At 35.7% G+C, this 16629-nt stretch overlaps 1 protein-coding gene and 1 long non-coding RNA gene across 6 annotated transcripts in view; both read left to right on the plus strand.

Moving 5' to 3' along the window:
- The window catches only part of klf12b (Kruppel like factor 12b), a 97334-nt gene that overhangs the window by 34970 nt on the left and 45735 nt on the right, over positions 1–16629 (plus strand). The window lies entirely within an intron of this gene.
- LOC141376148 (uncharacterized) lies at positions 10726–16514 on the plus strand. The gene is made up of 3 exons (XR_015499599.1): positions 10726–11591; positions 12105–15211; positions 15258–16514. It is a non-coding gene; the product is annotated as an uncharacterized LOC141376148 (long non-coding RNA).

Here is a 16629-nt window from a genome sequence, read left to right on the forward strand (position 1 = left end):
TCTGGCACCTAATGCTTTAGATTAGTAGAAAAAGTGGAGGAGCAAACTGAAAAGCAGATGCTGCATAAGAAGCATGAGTATAATCCCAGCTGCTTATTCTATAGAGTAAGACAGTGGTTGCAAAATATATTATGTTTTATTTTAGATAATTTTTTATTTGATTGTGTTTTTTATGTATGTTAATTTTTTTTTAATGTTATTATTTTTAAATGTATTTAATTTTATTGTTTTTTATTTAATATCTATTTTTATTTTTGTTGTGTTTTATTCGTAGGGAAAGGTTAAGTCTGATAGTTCTGTTATTTTTGTTATGTTTTTTATTTATTTATTTTCAATTTTTTGTCCTTTTTATTTTATTATTTTAGTTTATCTAATGTACTCTTAAATGTTTCATATGTAATATTTTATTTAATTGAAAAAATGAATACTTAAAAATGTTCTTCAATAGGATTTTATTTATTTATTTTTTTATTTAAATTTTCATTTCTTTTTATTTTAGTTTTTTTATTTAGGTTTTTTAACAATAATTAAGAAAAATTATTTAATTCTGAGTTCATTTACTTTTTAATGGTGCTTTTCCTAACACTTCTTAGCCATATTTTATATTATATTTTACTTGTTTTTATTTTTAGTGTATATTAAGATTTTCTGAATTACTTTAGAGCAATGTCTGTTCATTTTTATTTTATTTTATTATTATTATTATTATTATTATTATAATAATAATAATAATAATAATAATTATTATTATTATTTTTAACCAAATTTAAAAACAAAAAGAAAATTATTTAATTGGGAATTCATTTTGTTAAGTTACTTTTCTTAACACTTTCAGGCCATTGTTTTTATTTTGTCATTTTTATTTTTACTTGTTTCTATTTGAAAACTGTTTTACTTGTTTTTTCAAACTTTTTTTCAAAAGTTTTTTTAGTAATATTTGTTTTTCAGAACAACCCCTTCCCTAACAATTAAACTCCTTTCAGGTGAAGGAAAATAAATAAATAAATAAATGATTATATATATATATATATGTTGTTTTTTTTTTTTTAATAAAAATAATACAAAATAAATAAAGGACTGCCATCATAAACACTTTTCAGGGGATATATTTGTACATCAAGTTACATTGTGAGACATTACCTTACATTGGTGATAGGTTAATTAACCACAAATGTAAATATCTAAATTTATTCTAAATATGATTCTAAATTCTTAATATTTATTCTAAAATAAATCTAAATATGTTGTAATACTTTTCCACCTCTTCAGAAAAATATCTGTCTTCAATTGTAGACATGCAGTCATTATTTCCATTACATAGACCTGTTTAAGTCTCCTAATCCACTTCCATTTAATGTAAGAGAAGACATTTATTAATATGTACATATTTCAAAAACAAATTTTGCATATTAAGGACATTTTACATTTATATATCTTTCAGTTATTGTAATATTCAATTATTTTTTATCAGACGGTTAATGCCAAGGCTCCTGGCACCTAAATCCGAATATTAGCAGAAAATATTAAAAAAGTAAACCAAAAAGCAGACGTTGCAGATGAAGCATGACCACAAAACCAGCTGGTTATTCTATTAAGCGAGGCTATGGGTGCCGGAATGTGTCAAATATCAAGTTAAAAATACCCTCATGAGCACTTCCTGTATTACTTAATGTTCAAGTGTGCTGAACTCTGAATTGTTGCTCTTAGTTGTTTTTTGACTCAGTGTGGCAGTCACAGCGGTTATAGATTTGCAGAGAAAAACCGAGCATGTGAGATGACTGTGCCTCGCTTTGTGTGTGTTGTTGATAGTGTGTGTTCTTGTTTGGCACAAATGCCATTGCTCAATCAGAGAGTGTGTGGGAGGGTCTACAAGAGGATGTGTGCTGTGTAAATATGCACGTTCTCAAATGCCAAATCTACTGTAGATTCTGGTCTGCGTAAATCCAGTTCACATTTAACCCACTTCCGCCCTGTTTACACCTGATATTAAGATGCATTTTCATTGTTCCAATCAAAAGTGGATCATGTTAAATAAAGGTGAAGATGATATCTATATGGCCAAGTTTCGACCACATCTGGAGGTGGTTGAAAAGGCATGTGTTTGTATTGCTGTTGTGGTGTACTTGGTCATGTGATTGAATTTATTTGAACAGCCCCAATAGTAAGTAAATACATCAATATTGGCCTTTTGCTTTCAACAACAACAACAACAACAACAACAACAACAACAACAACAACAACAATAATAATAATAATAATGATGATGATAATGATAATAATAATAATAATAATAATAATAATAATAATAATAATAATAATAATAATAATACAATTTTAAACAACTTTTTATTCCCTTAATTATTAAAATTGAATTTTATTAATAAACATAAAGCGATTTTTGGTCATCAACATTCATGATACCTTGGATAAAATGAATAATTAGATCTTTTATTTACTAAAAACTTTGTTAAACAATTATAAATATACAGTTGAAGGCAAAATTAATAACCATCCTCTGAATCTATAATTATTTTTAAATTTTTTAAAAATGGTGTTAAAAGTTTTCATGAAATGGAAGTTAATTTGTCCTTTTACCCTGTATCATGATCTACATTTGATTGAAATGATTTCTGAAATGAGAAAAAAAATCCTTTGTAAACCAATTGGATTGTTGGAAAATAGGCGTTGCTAACAAAATGAAAGACGATTTCAATGCCAGTTTTATGTATTTATTGATACGTTTAATTATTTATTTATTGTTATTTATTTTAAAATTTATTAAAATAATTTTTAAGGCCGGTATTGCTAGCCCACTTAAGAAATATATATTTATTGATTGACCACAGAACAATCCAGTTTTCCAGTGACTTATCTATTTAATGTAGTCTAGCATTTGAATGGCACCATAGGTTAAACACTGTTAGATTGAAAAATAGTAAGATAAAATGGATTGTTAATCAAGGCAAAAGCAAAAGATATTCCTTATGAGAAATTGGTTATTAAAACTATTATGTTTAATTTAATATAATGTGTTGATAAAATGTATTTAAAAGCAGATGTTTTTAAAAGAATTCAAATTTCACAGGAGGAATAATAATTTTGCCATAAACTATATATTACAACAGTATGCTGTACTCATTTGGGAATTAATGAGAAGCAAACTCAATTCATACTCAAATATAATAATATATTATTTTACTGCTTAAATATTTACACAGTATATTTTAAATTCAAATGCTGACCACAAATGAGGACGGTTGTTGCTAGATCAGATACGGTAAAAGCCGGAAGTTAACAGGAATTTATTTATATTATTCAATATGTTTCTAATTAAGTGTATTTTATTAACGTCTACCCCTACCTCAACCCTAAACCCAACCATCACATTAATGTAAAAACAGTAGTTGTTCTAAATATTATTTATGCTATCTATTAATTTACCCAATACATTTTTTTAACCCCAACCCTAAACCCAACTGTCACAGTACTGTAAAAATATAAATTATTGTTATACAGTGTCAGAAAAAATGCTGCTATATTGATGTACATATCGCACTTCTGTCCAGCCGCATATCTGATCTAGACTTTACCAATGAGTACATCATAGTTTACAGAAAGTCATAATGGCAGTATGCACTAAAAATTGTGATATATTACACAATATAAGACTAAAAGTACTGAAAAACATCCAACACATTTACTCACCAAGTGGTCAGGAAAGAAAATTTACTTACCCTGAAGTGATTATAAACTTTTATGAGTTGCTTACTTCTGTTGAACACAAAAGACATTTACTAGAACTTCTGTTAAGCTGCTTTGACACAGTCTACATTGTAAAGCGCTATAGAAAGAAATAGAGATGAATTGAATTGAATATTTTAAAGAGAGCTTAAAACCTGTAACCACAGACATCAATAGTAGGTAAAACAAACACTATGGAAGTCAACAACTACAGGTTTCCAGCTTTCTTAAAAATTTTACCTTTTCAGTTCAACAGAAATAAAATCAAACAAACAAGTAAGGGGAGTGTAAATGATGACAGAATATTAATTTTTGGGTAAACAATCTCTTTAACGTGAGATGTAAACTGGGACTAAGATTCTGTATGAGATTCATCCCCAAACTAGCAAGTAAGTTGTTGTTTTTGTAGCTGGTTTTGTTTATGTGTCGGGGGAGGGGGGCTTGTGCATTGAAAGACTGCAGAGAGGCATCTTAAAGAAGCTTCTCAGCATTAAGGCTGGAGGATTCGTCCAGCCCCGCAAGACATGAGGAGTGGGTTATTGTACTGATGATAAAACACTCCAGCACCTCCACCCACACACCTCCATCCACCTCCGCAAACACACTTCACACACTGAACGTGTTGTATAACCTGCACCGCTATACATAGCGCTTCTTTTATGTCCATGTGATGTGACAGCAGAATGACATGCTGTGAATGAAATGCCGGTAGACAATCTCTTTAAACGGAATTGATGGCAGTTGTGTTACTGCAAGTGGCATTCAAGTGTGTTGTTGAATTGCTATCATTTACAGAAAATCACCAGCCATATTTTTCTGAAAATGGGGGTGCCGCTAATCTGTGCTAAGCTAAAGGCTGATGCTAACCTGTGCGGTTGCTAATGTCAAATACAGTAGTTTTGTTGATTGTTTTTGTTAGTCACGTTGGATGAAACACTTTTATACGATAAAAGTTTCAACTGGACAAAACTATGATGGTTGGCAGAATCATTTTTCATTATCAATAGCTTATATATTCTTTGCTGTGTGCCATGTTAGCCACGCTAACCATGCAGATAGTAATTTCAGTATAGCTAAAAGCTGTATATAACTGTATACACTGTAAACTATGGCTAAGTTTGGTCTTGAATTGCCTTAAGTGTGCTTTTTTCATCTTATATTTATCTTGTTGCTTATAACAATATCAACAGTTTGCTGGAAATGTCAATGGTTTTGATTTTAGAAATCTAGTCACTCTAAAATGGTCTATTCAAGATTGGATACGTGCCCGACTAAAAGTGTGATATGTACATCAATATAGCAGCATTTTTTCTGACTCTGTACAACAATAATTCATATTTTTACAGTACTGTGACAGTTGGTTTTAGGGGTGGGGTAGGCATTAAAAAATACAACTTATTGTGTAATTTAATAGATAACATACATAATACTCAGTACAACTACTGTTTTTACGATACTGTGACGGTTGGGTTTAGGGTTGGGGTGGCGGTTGAAGTTTATAAAATACAATAAATGGAAAATTTAAAGAGCCCATATTATACATGAAATAGGGTCATATCTTGGTTGTAAGGGTCTCCAACAACAGTCTAATATGCATGCAAAGTCAAAAAACACTTTCATGGTCTTATAATCTGCATTTATTTTTACCTAATTATCCCAGCGACTCCTGTATGAATCGTCCAGTGATTCATTTGTTCCTAAACCCCTCCTTAGCGCGAAGCTAATCTGCGCTGATTGGACCGATGACAGTCTGTCACGATTGGTCGACTGCCTTCAGTCAGAGAATGAAATGCCCAATAGCTAATCAGCAATATAAAAGTAATCACAGTTCATACGCGCTCCATAGTGTAGGCGTGGATTTTAGCTGCCACACACACACACACAAACACACCTCTGGACGACAACGCTTCCGCCCGCACCCGCCAGGTTTTAGCCTGAACCCGACCGCTCCCGCTTATATTTAGAATTTCTTGTCCCGGTGCCCGAACCGCCCCGTTTTCTACCCGCCGCGCCCGATCCCGCTAAAGAGCGGGGGAGAACATAACCGAAAATCACCCAGCAAAACAGTCCAGAGACAGCCAGACAGAGCTCTCTCTCTCTCTCTCTCTCTCTCTCTCATATGCGCGCACTAACACATACACACAAGCGACAAGCAGACACACAGGCAGGCAAAGCTCTGTCTCATTCGCATAGTAATATCCACGATATTGCTAGACAGCCCGCTCCCGTCCCAAATTAAACCTGTTACCGACCGCTCCCGCGATTGATTCGGAAATTTATTCCAGCGCCGCAGAAATCTGGCGCAGGGACAGCCGCGGGAATGCAGACCTCTACCACGGAGCTCCGTAAACAAACAGCACGCGTCGCGTTTTTAACGTGACTTAGCACGCGATAAGAGAATATAGCCAGTTAACCTGATACAGTACACGCGGTTACAAGTAACAAATCACAACTAAATACATTTGCAAGCTAGAGTCAACAAGGCAACTTTAATCGCACGTACTTACACTTGAGAAATGGAGGAAGAAACTCATCCTGACGTCCATTAGTAAGTTATTCTTTACTGATCCTTACTTTAACAAACGCAGATGAAGTATTCTTTGTAGCCTGTAGTTTCCAGAAGTTTCCAACTGCTTGGTTATAATGCTGAGGTTTCATCTCTGGGTAGAGAATCGATAATGTCCATCTGCAGTGTGACTTCAATCGACCGGCATGTTTGTGTGCGTGTGTTTGTGGGTGTGTGTGTGTGTGTGTGTGTGTCTGGGTTTCTGCGTCAGAGGGCGGGGCCTCAGGTTTGAAATCTCCCGGGTTTGCGCGTGCACGTGAATAACTTGGTTTCGTTCGTACGTCATGGCGAAACACCTAATGAATCGGTATCAAGGCGACTCGTTCGAAGCACTATGAGTCGACTCTTTTATAGATGAATCAACCGTTTTAAACACTGTACTCTTACAGATTTAAGCCTTAGCTGGATACTTCACTTCACTTAGAGCTGTGTTACACACTACATGGAGGGGAATTTTCAAAAACCCATAATATGGGCTCTTTAATAAATTAATAAATAATTCTCGCTAACTTCTGGCCGCAACCGTATCCGATCTTGCAACAACCCCTTACAACACCGCAAATATACGATGGCCGGTAGAGCTTAATGCGTTGCAATTTAAGAAAGCACATGCAATTACAAAAGACACCAGCAAATAAAGAAACGATCTTCATCAATTTGACAGCACATGTGTTGCAAATTTTGTCACAACACAAACAACTGAAGAAACGCTGCAAATTAGTCACAACACTTGCAAATTTCCACGTAACACAACGGAAATGTTTCTTGGGGACCCAAAAACATGACGGACCTACATCCATATGCTGAGATATGGATGTGTTGTAATACTGTGACTTTTGCTCAGTGAAGTGATTGGTGGTCTTTGAAAGGTGAGTTGTTTTTCATTTATTTTAATATCTTGATTACACAATATAACAACACATATCTCAACAGGGTTCATCATGTTTTTGGGTCCCCTAGATACATTTCCGTTGTGTTGCGTGGATATTTGCAAGTGTTGTGACCAATTTGCAGCGCGTTTCTTCAGTTGTTTGTGTTGTGACCAGTTCGCAACACGTGTGCTTTCAAATTGATGAAGAACGGTTCTTTATTTGCTGATGTTTTTTTTCCGTAATTGTATGTGCTTCCTTAAATTGCAGCGCGTTAAGCTCTCTCGGCCACCGTACAAATAGAATGTTTCGTTAAGGTTAATAAATGTGAGCAATAAGAGTAATGCAAATGATCAAATAAGTATGACTGATGACAGCTGGCCAAGCACCTCTTCCCTTTACAGTTCTATTTAAATATAATACATTTTTGTTATTTTTAATATTAGTTGAATTTATTTTAAAAGTTTGTATGAATTTAAAAGTTTTGGAGTTTTGTTTTCATAATTTGTAATATTATTTTACAAATATAGGTGTGTTTTTTAAAAATATATATATTTAAATTTTTGTTTACATTTAACTTTATTTTAGCAATAGTTATTTTAAGATACTACAGTAGTTGCTACAGTAAATATTTGCAAAAAATTGCTACAAAAATCAATTCCCAAGTAATTACTGAATATTTCTTATTTATTTTCATTTATATTTATATATACATTTGAAAATGTTTCACATAAGAAATGTGATTATTTTTTTAAACTAACTTCAAACTTTTCTGTTTCCGTATGAAGACTATGAGTTTAGATGAGTGACTTACACTCTACTGCTCTCAGTATAGAGGTGAATATTTGCCCTAAGCATCTGACAGTGCACAGCTCGAGTGTGAAACAGTGTTGTTGTTTGCTCATCTGTGTGTGATGTTTTCTTTGGAAAGAACTTTACCTTTCCAGCAAACAGAGCAGCCCTGCGGTCCACAGCTGGTAGGAACACAGATGGCCCCTAAAAGTTAGCGTTGGACACCTTTAAATGGATTTACTTGAACACAGAGGACAGCTGTGAACGTAGGTTTTTCTTTTTTTTTCTTGCTACCCGTCAATCAAATCGCAAGCAGTTGTGTTTTGGTGAAAAACAGGATATGCGTTGCTAATCGGGAGAGTTACTCTTTATTATTGATGCTTAGGGAAAGAATTGGAGTATTGTTCAGTCTCACTGTGTTTTCTCTAAAACAGTGGATTTTTTATTCTATGTCATTGGTGGCATTGCTGATATTCAAGAAGATTGTCAATGTATCGGTCAGTTGTCTGTCAGGGACTGATTACCATGGGTTGGGTTCATTAAGGATGGATTAATTATATGTGAATCAATGTGACTTTACCACAACATGACAGCTCATTAGTCAGAATGACTTGTCAAAAAGAAAAGAAGAAAAATTGTTTTTTTTTTTTTCCCCTTTTGTGGTTACCATCAGATTACCGTAACTCAGAGAGCACTGTAGGGAAACCACCAGCTATCCTTATTGTTTTTTTTTTGTTTTTTGCTTTCTTTTAATGTATAGGCCCTGGTTTAGGTGCTGTGTCTAGGCATTCTGCCCGTTTTGATTAAATTTGTGAATTAAAAATGACAAAATGCTGGCTATTACATATAACACAGTTTGTAATTTCCTTATTTGTTTACTGCCTTTAAAATTTTTAGTATTACAAAGAAACTAATAGGTATTTACAGAAAGAAAAAAGTAAAAACAGAAGTTACTATTGTAAAGAAGAGCTCAATAGAATGAATAACATATTCAGCTGATTGTATTAGATTATAATGTCTTCTGAAAATTCATACAATAGCTGTGGGTGCTTAAGAGTGCTTCTGCGGTCTAGCTTTTATTTATTTATTTATTTTGTCATTTGAGATCTCTTGGTTGCTATTTGCGATAATCTATATTGACTATATTGTTCCATATTAACTTATGCAGTGTATGAAAATGACTGCAATTTTGGGGATATTATGGCATGCTCGTTGTATTGTATAAAAATAATACAGCGTATTTGGGATTATAAAATCAAACTGCAATACGAAATTTAGGGAGGTAATGATTCACCTGACTCACGATTCGATTTGATTCATGATTTAGTCGCGATCTTTTTTGAAACATTTCATTTTTTTCCTAAATGCTTTATATATATTTTTTTTGCCAAATATATTTTCTGCCAAAGCCGAATTGCTATTTTAAAAACAAATAAATACCCCCAAAAAAGAGAATAATACAAGCTAAAGACGCTCTCGTCAGAGCAAGCGAAGCTGCAAATCATCCAGTCTACGTGGTTTGGCTTATTAATAGTTTTTTTGCATATAGACATCTGTGACGGTAGTTTTTCACTGTGTTGACAGCTTATGTGCAACATATTTATTGTTCTGTTAGCATAAGTAGACGTCTTTTTGCAGTGTTTGCACATAGTTAGTGTTTTGTCTGGCGCACTGCACCGCTGTCAATTTACTCTGCTGCCTCACCTCTTGCTCGCCACTGATGTGCAAGTAAAGCGAGCTTGCGACCCCTCTGTTCAAAAACATGTACTGCGATTCATTCAACATTTCTACTGATTTGAATCGATTTTGTACTGACTCACCGTGAATTGTTACATCCCTGCCAAGAGCTGTATGGCGACACAGGAGGACACAATCTATGTCACTAGGTAAAATTTCTTATTTCTCTGGGTTTACTTTGAACAGTTTTTGAAACATTTGTTATGTTGTGAGTACATTAGTCATAAAATATATAACGCTGTGCTTTTTAAATAACCATATTTCACTAGAAATGTCCTGGATATCATTTCAGAAATCTTGTCACCTTACAATACGGCAACTGCAGACATCCAATATGACACACTCGAGCCGACGCAGGGAAAGAGAGCAAGAGCTGTGAGGCATTGCTGGTCAGAGACAGTTCATTAGCTTGCTTTTCTGAATTGGAGATGAGGTTGGATTCTCAGTTCTTGTGCAAACCGAGGGCTTGGAAGGAGAAAACATGGAGCAGGAGCAGCATATCAGCACATGCACATTCCTTATTGATCCAGCGCAGATCATCAGCATTTAAGTCCAGCTCTCTCAGGCTAAATCCCCAAGCGGTGACCACACAGCCCATTCCATACCTCTCGGAGCAATTGAGGTTTTTGTGTCAGGTCTATTTTAAAGCACGGGCCACTGAGACCACTGCACTTTAAATAAAAGAGGGAAGGGAAGAGGTGTGCTGGGAGTGGATGGGATCGAACCTTTCTTTTGAAGCCTGCAGTTTCAGATTAGAAGCAGAGGAACTGGCAAAATAAAAAAGAAAGCTTTGTTATCAAGCTTTTGTAATGATATAGTTAATATTTAAAATGTTTAATTTATTCTACGAAATATAGGTGAAAGTCTTGCCATTACAATCAAGGCATATTTTTATTTTATTTTATTTTTTAAATTTAATTTATTTAATTTTATTTAATTTTATTTAATTTTATTTTATTTTTCAGACTTGAGTTATCAAGTCTTGAGTAGTTTTGTGATGCCAACAAAATCACTGCAACTGTATTATAAATATTAAATTTCTATTTTTGACACAATATATGTATAGTTTTACTTCTATTCTTTTTATTTTCATTTATTATTATTTTTTTTTGTATATGTTATACTAAGTGTTGCGTAATTAATGATGCCAGTAAGATCTTTGTAGTTATGAGTATTCAAAAGAGGAAAACTGTTTAAACTCTACTGTGACACTTGTGAGACGGATGTACAGTAGCAAGAGTTTATATGGGGAGAAGTGTTAGAATATTATGTAAAATTTCTCAGAGGTCATAGACAAATTTGGCAGGGGAAATGATGCTCAGGAAGCCAGATAGGTTTACGAGAAGCTACAAAAACACGTGAATGAAAAAAACCCCACAATGCTTTAGCTGTGAAGAAGTCTTTTTTAAAAGCTTGCCTGTCACTCCACATCCTGAAGCTTCAAACAAAATAACAAAGCTCTGACTCGTGTAATTCTGTTCACAAACAGCTGAAAATACAGATATGTAAAAATTCTTAAAACATGAGTGTTTTCTGTTGCATTACTGTACCTCCCACAGCTTGGTTCCATTGAACAATAATTTTGGATATTTTGTGGTTTAAAAAAAACATTTGGAGAGGGAACTCTGTCCCTTCTTTTCTCCTTGAATACCTTGTACACAACTCATGACCTCTCACCTTAATAGAACTGACCAAATATGTAAATAAACCTGGCTGATACTTAGTCTTGTAATACTAATGCTGTTGCATTTGATGCATATGTTTTAATCCAAGTACATTTAACACTACAATTATTCTCTTTTTATAAAGAAATTTAACATCAAATGTTCTTAAAGGCACAGTATGTCATTTTGCCACTAGAGGGCATATATTCACAACCAACAAAGGCATAAGCTGCGTCCCAAATCGCATACTTATGCACTATTCTACGCCATTTTGTAGTATGAATAGTGTAAGTAGTGTGTTCACACTGAAAACTCTAAAAATAATAAGTGCACTTTAATTACCCGGATGATGCACTCATTCAGCCGCTAAAATGAAGTGTGTAATGATGGACACTTCACGCACTCAACGAACGCAGGTTTGCCTACGTAGCGGAAGGGGCGGAGCTATCGGACGCACATGTTGAATAACTTTATTTATTTTGGATGGTGAAAGCAAAATTCTCCTATGAGAGTGATTATAGCGCCTCCCGATGGTGAATACGGCAGTACTTACGTCAGGTATTTGGCAACCGTCAAACGTCATCAGGGAAACGGTCTGAATTTCTGCTTAGTAAAAAAAACATTAGTGTGCCATTTGGGACAACACTACATACATAAACTATCCTGTTGAGTGTGTAAGTGCATAAGTACATAGTGCATGAGTGCATAGTGTATAGTGTGCCATTTGGGACGCAGCTAAAGTTTGATGATGCCATGAGTATGGAATCATGGAGTTTTTGTCTTCATTACATCCTATCATACTCCTGCAGAAATTATCTTCATGGATGAGCTAAAATATTCATCCCAGGCTCATTCTTAAAACGTACCGCTATATACATTTCTTGAGAGTGCCAAATACATTCCAGGAGGTACTTTTTTGCAGTTTTTGTTTTCGCGAATCCACAAGAGGCTGCTGTTTACACTTTTTGAGATATCAAATTTCTCTCGCAAGTGCCATTTGCACCTGCTGTTTTCGCATAAATCCACCAGAGGCTGCTGTCGACTGACTAACTGACTGACTGACTGACTGACTGACCCACTCTCCTCCTTCCCTAAGCTCAACCAGTAGCGTTTTCAAAAGCACCAATTGACCCACCGACCCACTTCCCTAAACCTGACATAGCATGAAAGCAGCAGAGCTTTTATTAAGTCACAGTCCACCTCTTCTTGTTCTTCCAGTCATGGTCACGTTTGAAAGAAGCAGCAGTATTGATCATGCTTAAAACATTTTAGAGTTCTATTATATTGCTGCAATTGTAAAGTCTAATAAATTGCATGACATAATAAAGCCTCTTTGGTGTTTTCCTGTTTTCTATAAAACCAGAATCAAGGTTGTGTGACATCATTAGCCCGGTGACAGAGAAGTTGGTCTATGTGTCATGAGTTAAAATGGATTATTTCTCTTTATTTAAACATTCTTCGAAACATTTGGCATAAAGTACACGAGTCAACACAATTTATAAAACTGTTTGGATATATTAATGCAAAAATCATACATACTATGCCTTTAAGTACATCTGCAATAAAATAAGTCAGCTTAAATATTCTACTGAGAATTCACTTTTTGTAGTGGCGGTGTCTTTGTTTTCTTGTTACGCTTTGCTGATACAGTACATAAGTGTAATATTTTTTAAATCCAAATATGGTCATATGAATAGTCAGACCTTAAATTTACAGTAGTTGTTCAAATTTAAAATGTTGGCAACACTTTAGTTTTGGACACAATACATGCTATTACTACTGACTTATTACCTGCCTATTATTAAGATGCTGACTGTTTATTAGTAGTTATAAAGTATTATCTTATTCTGCATCCCTAATCCTAAGGCAAGGCAAGTTTATTTATGTAGCACATTTCATACAAAATGGTAATTCAAAGTGCTTTAAATGTAGCACAGTGCTCAGTCCGTAAAGACACAGCTAAACAGATGTGTTTTAAGTTTTCATTTGAATGTGCCTAAAGTTGAAGCACATCTGATCATTTCTGGAAGCTGATTACAGCAGTGGGAAGCATAGTTTCTGAAGGCTGCATTCACCCTGCTTTGACTGAACCCTTGGAATTTCTAGTTTACTTGATTCTAATGATCTGAGTGATCCGTCTGACTGTCTTTTTGGGAAGGCCAATGAGGAGGCTGTTACAGTAATCCACATTGCTGGTGATAAAAGCATAAACAAGTTTCTCGCTGGAAACAAAGCATATAATTCTTGCAATGTTTTTGAGATGATAGTATGCTGATTTACTTACTGCTTTGACATGCCTAATGAAACTCATATCTGACTCCAGAATAACACCAAGATTCTTAACCTCATTTTTTGTTGTTTGAAGGGACGCATTAAATTATGTGTCTACCCAAAACCTAAAGCTCAATTTCTACCCAAAACACAAAGCTCAATTTGTACCTTGCTAACTATTAATAAACAGCTAGTTTATTAAGCTTGTAGTGTTATTTAATGGCTTGCTACCATTAACTAACCAACCAAGAGTTACCAACATGTTTTGGATTTTTTTTTTTTTAATGTTGAGTTCTAATGTTGTAGTCATAAACTGAGAAACAGACTCAACAAATTCAACGAATGAAATTGTATATCATTTAATGCTAATGCCAAACCTGTTGATGTAAATTACTTTAATGGAAGGTCTATATTTTCATTGCTACAAACTTTTATAATATTTCAAAACTTTTACAAAAATGTTATATAAGATTGGAGGCAGATGTTACGTAGAATAACTAAACTATAAATGGCCGCAAACTTTGACATTGAAAGTTTAACAGTGTCAAGACATTTATGCAGCATGCGATTAGTACAGTCCAGGGCAATATTTCATGAGCTGTGCTGTTTTATCCCCATTGGACTACTGACACAGGATCTCCCTGTGCAGAAATAGCAGGAGCCCAAGGGCAATTTGCTGGACTATGGGTGCTTCCGTCAGCCTGTGTTTTGGAAAGTTGGCCTAGTGTTTACAAGAGCCTCGGCCTCCTATTAAAGCTCACTCACTTCCTATCAGGTGTGTGAGGCCTAGTGAAGGGGTAGAATTGATGTACAGTATGGAGTCCTTTTACAGCTGGCATCTTGGACGGGCACCAGCTTTTTGACTCTACTGATTTAAGGCTTGTATGCTATTTTCCCCCTCCACTTTTGGGTTATATACTATGAATCACAATTACATTGACATGAATCTAAAACTGGCATCCGAGAGTAGTTCATTCCCTTGTGACCTGATTTTTTTTTAAACTTGTTTAGAAGAGTTTATCTGGTCATGTCTTTTAGCGCTTCTTCTGTTCGTCTCTGAGTCAGACTGCATTTGTCACACTCAGAAAAATAAAGTGAGCTACAAGACAGCAAATCTGCTTGGTCGGGGGCTCCAGTGAATGACAGGCATTGTTGTATGGCTGTTTTTAGCCAGAGGAAAATGGCAAAGTGGGCTCCCTGAGGTGAAGCGCTACCGTCTGGATGCGCAGGGCGGAGAACACACACTCACATTACTTATCCACAAACTCGGCTGGTACTGAAGCAGCATGTCTCTCAGGAGCTTGAATCAAAAGAGAGGTCTCAAAAGCGGCCAAAGTCGTAGAGCAGTCTTGCCTGCCAAAAAAAAAACTCGCCTTATGAAATGGAAAGTCTGAAGTCATTCACAATATGCCAGAAAATATTAATCAAAGAAATACAGTTCATACTGGAGTTTGAGGAGCACCGGGGTTAGAATTCATGATATGTACGAGGAAGAGGAGATATGGATATGAGCGTCATTTCATGTTTTGTGATGTTTTCTGAAATTCATTCGCTGTTCAGTTTATGGAAGGGTGGAAGTTAAAATTTGTGTTTCATTTCTGAATATTGAGCGGTGAGGTGGCGAAGTAGGTAGTGCTGTCACCTCACAGCAAGAAGATCGCTGGTTCGAGCCTCAAGCCTGATTTATACTTCTGCGTCAGGTGACCGGCATAACCAACGGCGCATGTAACGCGCGTGGCTGTGCATTTATACTTCTGCGCGCTGTCTCTGTTGGTCTGCATTAACACTTCCGAAACGCTAGTTGGCAGTGAGGTGTAAATGTTCCTCTGTGTCGAGTTTCTTCGCTGCTTTTTTGCTTTTCCTGAACACTTCCTGGGTGTACAAGTGGCTCAAACTCGCTCATTTTGAGGCAGGAACCGGCGGACGTGCAACAACTTTAACTATGAGGTAAACACAAAACAAAACTTTCCATCCGGAGCTCCTTCACGGTACTCCACACTTGTAAACAATCGCTCGCGCGGCGTCGCGCCATTCGCGCGACTCTTGGTCCCGCCCAGACTCATCAGCGCTACCAAGCCGACCAATTACAGAGCTTACGCTACGCGTCGTTGCGACATGTAGTTACATTTTTTGAGAGCATCACGTCAGTGACAGCGATGGCCATGGCGAAGGGCTATGCGTCAGCACCGTAGCATACGCCGGTGTTTGACGCAAAAGTATAAATCAGCCTTCAGATGGGTCAGTTGCAGTTTCTGTGTGGTGTTTGCCAGTTCTGCTCACGTTCGCGTGGGTTTCCTCCAGGTGCTCTGGTTTCATAAGACATGCAGTACAGATGAATTGGGTAAGCAATAATTGTTCGTAGTGTATGTGTGTAAATGAGTGTATTGTTTCCCAGAGATGGGTTGCAGCTGGAAGGGCATCCACTGCGTAAAACATATGCTGGAAAAGTTAGCGGTTCATTCCATTGTGGCGACCCCAGATTAATGAAATTAATGAATGAATTTCTGAATATTCAAAAACATATTTGAATAAATGAGGAAGTTAATATCTTTTCAGTTCCTCATTTTAGCAGTAAGAAGTTACGCTACAGATTATTGAGCTGAAGCTTGACTCTAAATTTAAATTGCAAATCACATCGAAATCGCAATATCTGTCAAAAAAAAAAAAAGCCAATTTATATATATTTTTTCCCAAATCGCACAGGCGTAGCACATGCCTTTATTTCCTTTATTTATTTTTTTTATTTAGCCATGAGATCACATTGAGACAGCACTATCTCTTCTTCCAGTGAGACCTGTTCAAGACGTAGGCCTGTAGTCGGATGCATGACAAATTGATTTTGTGCCCCTTTTTGTATGGTATCACAAAGCAATGTCCAGTAGCAGAGCGGAGAGTTCTACAGGGCAGATAGGGCTGAAGTTGTAGGTTCAAGTAAAGGGGTGCAGAGCCATTGGTTTGGAAGGCGACAGTGCCTTGATTTTTCATGGAA

Source organism: Danio rerio, chromosome 9, assembly GCF_052040795.2.
Source record: "Danio rerio strain M-AB ecotype USA chromosome 9, GRCz13ab, whole genome shotgun sequence".
In the NCBI taxonomy this organism is placed as follows: Eukaryota; Metazoa; Chordata; class Actinopteri; order Cypriniformes; family Danionidae; genus Danio; species Danio rerio.